Source organism: Physeter macrocephalus, chromosome 20, assembly GCF_002837175.3.
Source record: "Physeter macrocephalus isolate SW-GA chromosome 20, ASM283717v5, whole genome shotgun sequence".
In the NCBI taxonomy this organism is placed as follows: Eukaryota; Metazoa; Chordata; class Mammalia; order Artiodactyla; family Physeteridae; genus Physeter; species Physeter macrocephalus.
In genome coordinates, this window is record NC_041233.1 from 70379259 (window position 1) to 70388356 (window position 9098).

Sequence of the window (9098 nt, forward strand, 5' to 3'; positions counted from 1 at the left end):
ATGGCCGCTGAGCCTGCGCGTCCGGAGCCTGTGCTCCGCAACGGGAGAGGCCACAACGGCGAGAGGCCCGCGTACCGCAAAAAACAAACAAACAAACAAAAAACAGGAATGGCATTTGTCTGACACCCACTGAGGAATCTCAGTGCAGAATCTTTCTACATTTTTACAATTTTTCTCGGTCTTTTAGAGTTGTGGAAGTCCTTTTACAATCCAAGCTGCTGTTGATGATCTCTCAGCCTCTCTGCGGTCCCTATACTGGATGTTCTTGGATTCAGGCAGGGGTGTGAAAAATACAAAAGATTAAGCTAATTTGGCTTGTGAATGCGATACTGAATAGAACTGGCTCACGATCTTCTTTCCTCGGATTTAAAAATGAATGCAATGAAAGAGATACAGTCCTGTAAGATATATCAACAGTCCTCCATTAGCTAAGCAGTCCCTCGGGCTTGCCTGTCAGTCTCCCACACCCCATAAAAGGATGTCTGCAGCCCTGCGCTTGTAATTTAACACTAATGGCAGGATGGCAAGTAGCGCTGTGTGCAGACACTTGTCTACAGCAGGGAGCTTAACACGGCGCTTGGGCTGGACTTTCTTCTTTCCCTAACTCCACAGGATCATCTTACATCTATTTTGCTTTTCCCCAAGTTGTGGCGAACACAGGTTGCCAACTACATTAGAGAACTGTGTTTTCCTTCATGGTTAACTTGCTTGATTAGTAAACTATTCAGACAAGAAGCAATTATGAGCTGCATTTTAGAAAATTATGCCCAATTAACAATAAGATTATGCCAAACACTGTGTGAAAGATGTTTTAGTTTGGGGTGGGGGAGGGGTTTTGTAGAGCAAGCATTCAGTGATCATGGTGTAATGGTAACTAGGGGGATGGCCCTAAAAGGAAACATTTGTTTTCTCAAAATGTGCATTTGGAAAGGCAAGTGTGCAGAGAGCAGCAGAAAAGATTCATCGTGGTCGGTCCCTGACGAGAAGCGCACGAAGCGGATCTCATCAGACACGCGCCCTCATCACCATCAGATAATATTTATTAAGCCTCTCATTCTCTTGTGCATTTATGTGCAGCTGAGAGCAGCCCTGTAATGGCTCTGTGACTTATGGTGGTAACTAAGGTTTGATATAAAATGCCAGGTCTGGAGACAGCACGGACCCAGGGCTTTTGTTCACTCTCTGGGCGGGAAGATGGAGCACTTGTGGTGCTGCAAGAAACAAGGTGAAAGCCAAAAATTTAAAAACTTTAAAAATAGATACTTTTAGGACTTCCCTGGTGGCGCAGTGGTTGAGAGTCCGCCTGCCGATGCAGGGGACGTGGGTTCGTGCCCCGGTCCGGGAGGATCCCACATGCCGCGGAGCGGCTGGGCCCGTGAGCCGTGGCCGCTGAGCCGCAACGGGAGAGCCCACAGCAGTGAGAGGCCCGCGTACCGCAAAAAAAAAGAATATATATATATATATGTATATATATATATATATATATATACTTTTAGTAGACAGAGAAAAATATTCAAGAAAATAGAGGAAAACCAAATAGACTAATAGCGACAATGACGGTGACGATTACTCTTAGGAATAGCCTCCATTGGTAATGATCCCATCCGCATTTTACTGAATACTCCCCAAGGACTCATATGACTTTCTGAGGGGGGTACTCCCCTTTTGTACAGATCAGGAAGCAGGGGTTTCAGAGAGGTCGGGACCTGCCCAAGTTTCCACAGCCCAGAGTGGCTGCGCTGAGATTTGAATCTCTTTGACTTCAGTCTCTTTGACTCGAAAGCCCACGCATACTGACTGTGCCAGATATGGTACCATTATCCCTCATAATCCTCAGATCAACCCTTAGAATAATAAGGATAATAAGCCTGGGGTCACACAGCCAGCTTGGACAGAGCCAGCCGAGGCAGCCTAGAATCAACCCAAGGAGTCAGAGGTCAAGCCAGGGCTGGTGATTTTCACTCCCCAGACAGCCTCCACAGATGAGCACCCCGCATGTCATATCTGAGGTCCCTGCAGCGCTTAGGGTGGCAGGGGACAGCCACCCCGGGGAAAATTCCCACAATGTCTTCTCAGTGCTCACCGTTCTATGCTTCCTCTCTAGCCTTGTCCACGATGTGACTCCTCTTGGGCCTCAAATCTGAGGAGCACAGGGAGGGGAGCCCTTCACTGAACCTCACCCCCAAGAGAACCAGAGCCCTTTTCCTCCCACAGTGTGCTCCATGGCTCAAGCGCACGGCAGAGCCTATTATTCAGGGAAGCACGATTGGTTAGAAGTCCTAAGGATAGAAGGTCAGTAGGGGATACAAGAAATTGGATTTATTTATAGTACGTGATCTAAGTGTGCTCAGAGGTACTCTCCTAGGTTGCCCAGAACAAGACAGCATATTTATAGCCAAGATGGTGCAGACGTCCTATTCCTTTTTATTACGCATGTTTATTATGCAGCAATTGGGTTAAGCAGTTGTCCAGCTGCTGAATTACTATCCCTCTGATGGGCCAGCTTCACTACCCTCTGGACCACAGGGGCGGGTGGCCTAATGGCTTTTTCCGAAATGCACTGAGGGGGCCTAGTCTTGCCGTCCCCACCCTTAAGTGGTTAATCTCACTTTTTGAGAAAAGTAGAAGAAAAAAAAAAAGTTTAGGAGAAGACATCATAAAAGGGTGATCATAAAAATTGTTGCAAACACAGGGTCCACACCCTATACAGCACCCAAGTTCATTTTCCAGATGAATTTTGGGATAAAAGTCACCAAACTGTCCCTCAGGACTCAGGCTCCTTCTGTCTCACGGTCAGCAGAGACGAACCAGGAGGATAAAATAATGATAAAAAGTTACTGCGCTGGAGGCTCAGTTTCTATGCTGAAGAGTTTTAATTTGTTTAATTATCACAACCCTCCCAGGTGGCTGTGCTCATTATTCCCACATTACAGACCACAAACCCAAGGATTAAGGAGATGAAACTACTCTCTGCTGTAGTCCACAGGAAGGCTTGATTTTATTGTAGCGAGAAGTCTGGTCCTTCAGTATTTTCTACTCTTAAGCATAACAGCCATTTTCCTAAAAAAGCAACTTTGAGAAATAACCATGCCACTGTTTGCCTACCGTCTGCATGATCCCTTGTCAAGCACCGGAACAGCAAGGCTTGAGCTATATTACCTGAAAGTGAGCTTGGTTTTGGAGTAAAACAAATGATGGCACTGCCTCGACTCTCCAAAGGAACTCAGAACCACTAAGTGCTACCCTCACCCTGATTTAACGTAGGGGGTGCCGTGTGCTGGGGCCGGGAATAGGTGCAGACAACAACTTGAAGCCTGGAGCACATGCCTGTCCCTGGGCAGCAAGAATACCCTCCAGCTGTGGCCTCATTGCTGAGATGACCGTGACCCGGCAAAAGATACCCAAATGCTGTTGGGATGGACAGCCTTATGTTGTTCTCAAGCAACACCAGACTTCGACTAGAAATTCTCTGGAGCTGACTAAGAAGGGTGAGGCAACTAGAACACTGAGTGGGAGACAGAAAAGGAGGGAAGCTCGTGTCATCTCGGGGTGATGCAGGAGAGGGGCTGCAGCCACTGCCGGGGACCTCTCCCGTGCTTTCTTCTCGGGCGGGCAGCTCAGGGTCAGCCTCCCCGCCATCCACATCACAGACACAGCTGCATGTAACACACAGCAGGAACAGACTGTGGGCCCCAAGTCCCTGGACTGCACCTTAAAGAGGAAGGAGCCCAGCCACGTGGGACTTCCTCTGACTGTTGCCATTTCTCTGTAACAGAAACAGGGCTCTGAGCCAGAGCTGGTTCGCTCAAGAATCTTACTGCACCCAAGGATCCTGGGACCGCATCCCCAAGGTATGCTCCATATGTTTCATGGTTACCGTCTTTGTGTACCTGGCTCAGGGCCTCCTATTTATTGACTTTAGTGGTCTGACAATACACCCCGGAAAATCCCAGAAATATAATAACGTGAATTACAATTCCAGTGGCAATATGACACAGTGCCTTCTCCCTGATGCTATAGGCCAACACTTTTATTAAGCGTAATGATAGTGTACAATTATATGATAATGTAGGCCTCCCCATTTTGCCACTTACTTCACAGAATGGTGAAGTAGGGGTTATTTGGAGGCATAGATAAGAGACCTGATTAGAGTTAAGAGTTGGAGTTGAAGTGGTGAGATCAAGGGGCCATTTGTAAAATAAAGAACCTTCTTAAGAGAAAACCAATTCACTCCCTGTTCCTACTGAAGCTCTTCTGGCCTGGCTGCTCTGCTGTTCACCCTGTGGGGGCAATAGGCTTATTCCAGCTCTAGGAGATTAGGGATAAAAGAGGAAAAAAGAAAAATTATAACTCAGAGATACTGCACTCTACGTGCTTAATTTGCAGGGCTTTGTGGTTGAGAAAAGTAGATGCCGCGATCTGCCTTTGTTGAAAAGGTGACATTTGCGTTCATTAAAGGTGTACAATAGATTTTCATAAAGGCTATTTTTCTAAGTCATTAAATTGGTTTTTAGGAGCTTTACACTCTCCTTCATTTGAACAATTTTTTAAACTATAAAATAGAATTGTACAATTGCTAAAGCCATAATCTGAAATTTTACAGCCAGGTATAAAATGCTATATTATTAAACTATAATGAAGATGCTCCAGCCCATTACAACTTTTTAAATGAATTATAAAACCCTCTGTTGCCGGTAAAATATCTTAAATTACAGTATCGTGTAGTCTAACAATATGTTGAACCAAAGTTTGCTACAATGCAAATATGCCGCTCACAAAGAAACCGTTACTTGAATTAAGTTTGCAGAAGCCGGAAATCTGATAGCCTCTGATTCAGCAAGGCAGACAACACCTGATGTTTGCAGGCTGGGTGAGATAGATGGTCCCCTGAGGGAGGTGCCTTTCTCCACATTCCTTCGACCACAGAACCAGCCAACAGTCAGAGCCTCTCATATTCCAAGGCTGTACAGGTGACACTTAGCAGGGCCCTGGGGATTGAGGAAATGCTTGTGGTAATAGCAATCTTATCCCCTTAAAGCCACCCCATAGGTGAGATTTTTTAAATGTCAGATGTTTACTTGCTGAGTACCTGCCACTTACATGTATGTTACGGGCTGTATGGTGTCCCTCAAAAATTCATATGTTGAAGTCCTAACCTTTAGTACCTCAGGATGTGACTGACTATGGATGGAGACAGGGTCTTTAAGGAGGTGATTAAGTTATAATGAGGTCATTAGGGCGGGCCCTCATCCAATCTGACTGGTATCCTTATACAGAGAGGAAATTTGGACACACAGACACCAGGGTGCACACACACGGAAGAAAGACCCTGTGAGGACACAGCAAGAAGGCAGCCATCTGCAAGCCAAGGAGAGAGGTCTCAGGAGAAACCAAACCTGTTGACACCTTGACCTTGGACTTCCAGCCTCCAAAACTGTGAGAAATACATTTCTGTTGTTTTAGCCACCCAGCCTATGGTACTTTGTTATGGCAGCCCCAGCAAACGAATACAATGTATGACACTGCACTCTGTGATATAGGGTGATATGCATAGGTACCTACTAGGAAGCCTGGCCTCCGAGATGAAATTCCTATTTTTTGGTACCAGTTATACCCTGCAAGTTTCCATTTCCAATAGGGTTTGAATACACAGCTGAAAATGCCTTTTGGCATCGTGGATTGTATGGCAGCCTTAACAGAGTAATACCCAATTTTGAGCTCTGAATTCAAGCACTCTCCTGGATGAAGGGCTTTGAAAACACTCTATAAGCAGTTATTTCAGAAAGTGTTTTTACAACAGCCTATTTCCTCCCAGGGCTAACATGGGTGGATTCTGGGATGCAGCTTCCCTCTGAGCTCATCTGCTGGCACCTAAAGCCAGGAAGATTAAATCCCAGGAGGCCACTGTCAGTCTCTCCATGCTGCGAGTAGCCGAGCCCATCACACAGGGCCCCAGGGCCACTTGGCAGTCTGGTCCTGAGCTCCGTCAGGAGGCTGCCAGGGGAGCCCAGAAGCAGCCTGGATGGTGTGCCCTGTGGCTTCGCACTTCTGCTAAGGTAAGACCCTCCCACAGCTCATTTCTCCCAGGACTTAAACTTGCTCTAAGCAGGAGAGCATTATGTGAAGGAAATGCTAGGTATAGCCAAGATTTGGAATTTTTTTTATGAAACGAAAACAACAGTGGGTGCTAGAAAACACTGTGTATTACACAGGAATGACGGCAACCTCACAAAAACCATAAACCAAATGCCACAAAAAACATGCTGCACCAAGACCGTTTTCTTGAACAAAAGGCCCAGGAAATGGCATCTAGAAGCCACAATCATTTAGATTCAGTGCGTGTGCTGAAGGCTCAGTGCTGCCCTGTCTGGTCAGCAGTCAATCTCAGTCCCTCCTAAAACTCCCCCATCCTCAACGTCCATGCATGAGAAACCCAGCTGTGGTTTGGTATAAGCACTTCCATCTCCTGTGGTCGTCCAGCAAAAGTCTCCTTTGACATGTCACCTGCAGGGTACTCATCTGGGATGCTGGATGGGGGAAAACATCACTCAGACAGGGTGAGGGTGGGAGGTCCCGAAGGTCGCGGACTCCTGAGGGCCCCTGGATCATGAGAACCAGGTCAAGAGCCTCGGTTAACACCACGTATGAGTCTACCCCGGGTGTCACTCTGAGGGGAGTGTTGCCTTGGGGAAATTAATTTAAGTGTCCCATATTGGGCATCACGTGGTCACCAGAGCCCCGTTTCATTGTTCTTGCTGGCACGAATTAGGAAAGATTTGGTCCAATGCACCCGTCTGCTCTTCAATTTCCTGAAGCTCTTCACCACATAAGGAGAAGGAAACCTGAAAAGACTCTTACATGCCTCCATTTTCCATGTTAGCAGAAAGAAAAGGGAGTGTTTGAGGCAGCCCTCGTTTCCCAGGCAGCGGTCCTCAACCAGGGGCGATTTTGTCCTGCAGGGGACGTTTGCTGTGTGGCGGGACATTTTTGGTTATCACAATCGGGGAAAGGGGCTCCTGGCATCTAGAGGGCAGAGGCCGGAGTGCTTCTCAACATCCTACAAGACACAGGGCAGCCCCACAACAAAGAATTACCAGGCCAAAGGTCAGTGGGGCTGAGATTGAGTAAGCCTGACCCGGAAAGCCGTTCAATTCATAGCCAAGAAGTCACTAAACAACCTTTACTGAAGTTTCCACGACTGGTAGTGAGGCGTGTAGCCCATCTTCAGCACAGATGCCAGGGAAGCAAGTGGCTTCCCCTCGAGAGGCATCTGACACTAAACTATGTTTCAAAACCATCACTGTGACAAGGCCTCACATTTTCTCATTTACTCTACAGGTGCAAAGCCCCATAGGCCACCAATATCAAAAAAAAGCCATTGGAAAACAGGACCCACAAGCAATGCATAGTTTAGCCTGGCCCCTTGGAGCACTTCTCTGTTACTAAAGGTGGGACAAAGGGGGCCAGTGATAACCGAGTGCTAAAAGCCCTTTGCAGCTTACAGCTAATAAAAACTTCCTTAGGGCGGAGCACTGCTCTGAGAATGCATGATAAGTAGGATCACATTTAATCCTCATAATACCCGAGGAGGCACTCTTACTGCCATCCGCATTTCACAGGCGATAAAACTGAGGCAGAGAGGATAAGTAATTTGCCCAAGGTTTCGTGGCTGGTAAGTGGTGAAGTGAGCCCAGGCTCAAAATTTCAACTCCAGCCTCCTTGTGAGAAGTTTCACAGTGTGTCTCTAGAATTAAAATTAAAATTCTGCTAACTTTTATTCCTGGTTCCTGGGAGATAAGTTCTAAATCCTTGGAAGTTCATGAATGATAGGAGTGTTCTGATTATGGTTATGGTTCTGTTTAGACCAACCGTGGGTCAAGGGGTTGGGGCTTTGAGCCACATGAGGTCAGCCTGATCTCCTGACCTCCAGGGAGCAAAGAGGAATCAAATATTGCGATCCATTGGGCAGATATCACATGCTCAATGGATCAATCAACCATGCCTATATAATGAACCCCAATAAATCTGGTCACTGAGGCTCAGTGGAGCATCCTGGTTGACGAACACACTGATGTGCTGGGAGGGTGGCATGCCTGAATTCCATAGGAATTTCACAGGGAGAGGGCATGGAAGCTCTCCTCCCAGGCTTCAGCTTAAGTGTCTCTTCATTTGGCTTATCCTGATTTGTATCCTTTAAAATAAACTGTACTTGTAAGTATAGTGCTTTCCTGAGTTCTGAGTCATTCTAGTGAATTGAACCTGAGGGCATCATGGGAACACCTAAATTTGTAGCCAGTTCATCAGAAGAGCCTGGGGACTCCTGAAGTATGGCTGGCATCTGAAGTGGGCAGTCTTGTTGGAGACCGGGCCCTTAACCTGCGGTATCTGTGCTAACCAGGGGGCCCGTGTCAGAAGTGAGCTGTACTGCAGGATGCCAGCTGGTGTTAGAATAGGCATCATTCGCTTCCTTTATGCTCGTTTATGAACCAGCCTGGAACCTCAATCTGCCAGATATTCGACAAGAATTTAGGGACTGATTTAGTCTCTATTGAATGAATAATGTTATCCAGAAACAAAAAGGTAAAATGCTCTGATTTAGGTATTACAGGGTAGCCAGTTAAAATGCATAGAGGAGAAACATGCTGCTGTTCCATTTCTCTTCTGATCAAGCCTCTCTGTGTCTCAGGTCTATTGTCGGAGAATGGGAATAATAATAGTACTGACCTCCTGAAGTTACTGTCAAAATTAGTTTATATATATACGTATATATGCACATATACATATATATGTATTTATATAATGTGCTTAGAATAGTACTTGACCCATGGAAAGTACTATTTGCATATTTGCTTTATTAATACAAAACCACAAAAAGCAGAGGTGATGCAAGTTACCGAAGAAAATAGCTCTAGGATCTGTCATACGATTAGATCGTTTGTAATGTTTCCCAAAGTGGGGTTTGGGAACCAGTGGTGTATATGACTTTATTTAGGTGGCATAAAAACATTTTTATTGCTTTCATTTTAATATTTATATAATGACTTTTTTTTTTTTTTTTTTGGCGGTATGCGGGCCTCTCACTGTTGTGGCGTCTCCCG

At 46.1% G+C, this 9098-nt stretch overlaps 1 protein-coding gene and 1 long non-coding RNA gene across 6 annotated transcripts in view; one reads left to right on the forward strand and one right to left on the reverse strand.

The window, feature by feature from the left end:
* The window catches only part of GFRA1 (GDNF family receptor alpha 1), a 231968-nt gene that overhangs the window by 16719 nt on the left and 206151 nt on the right, over positions 1-9098 (reverse strand). The window lies entirely within an intron of this gene.
* Positions 3424-5495, forward strand: LOC114484545 (uncharacterized). Its single transcript, XR_003677601.2, has 3 exons — positions 3424-3488; positions 3776-3851; positions 5277-5495. It is a non-coding gene; the product is annotated as an uncharacterized lncRNA (long non-coding RNA).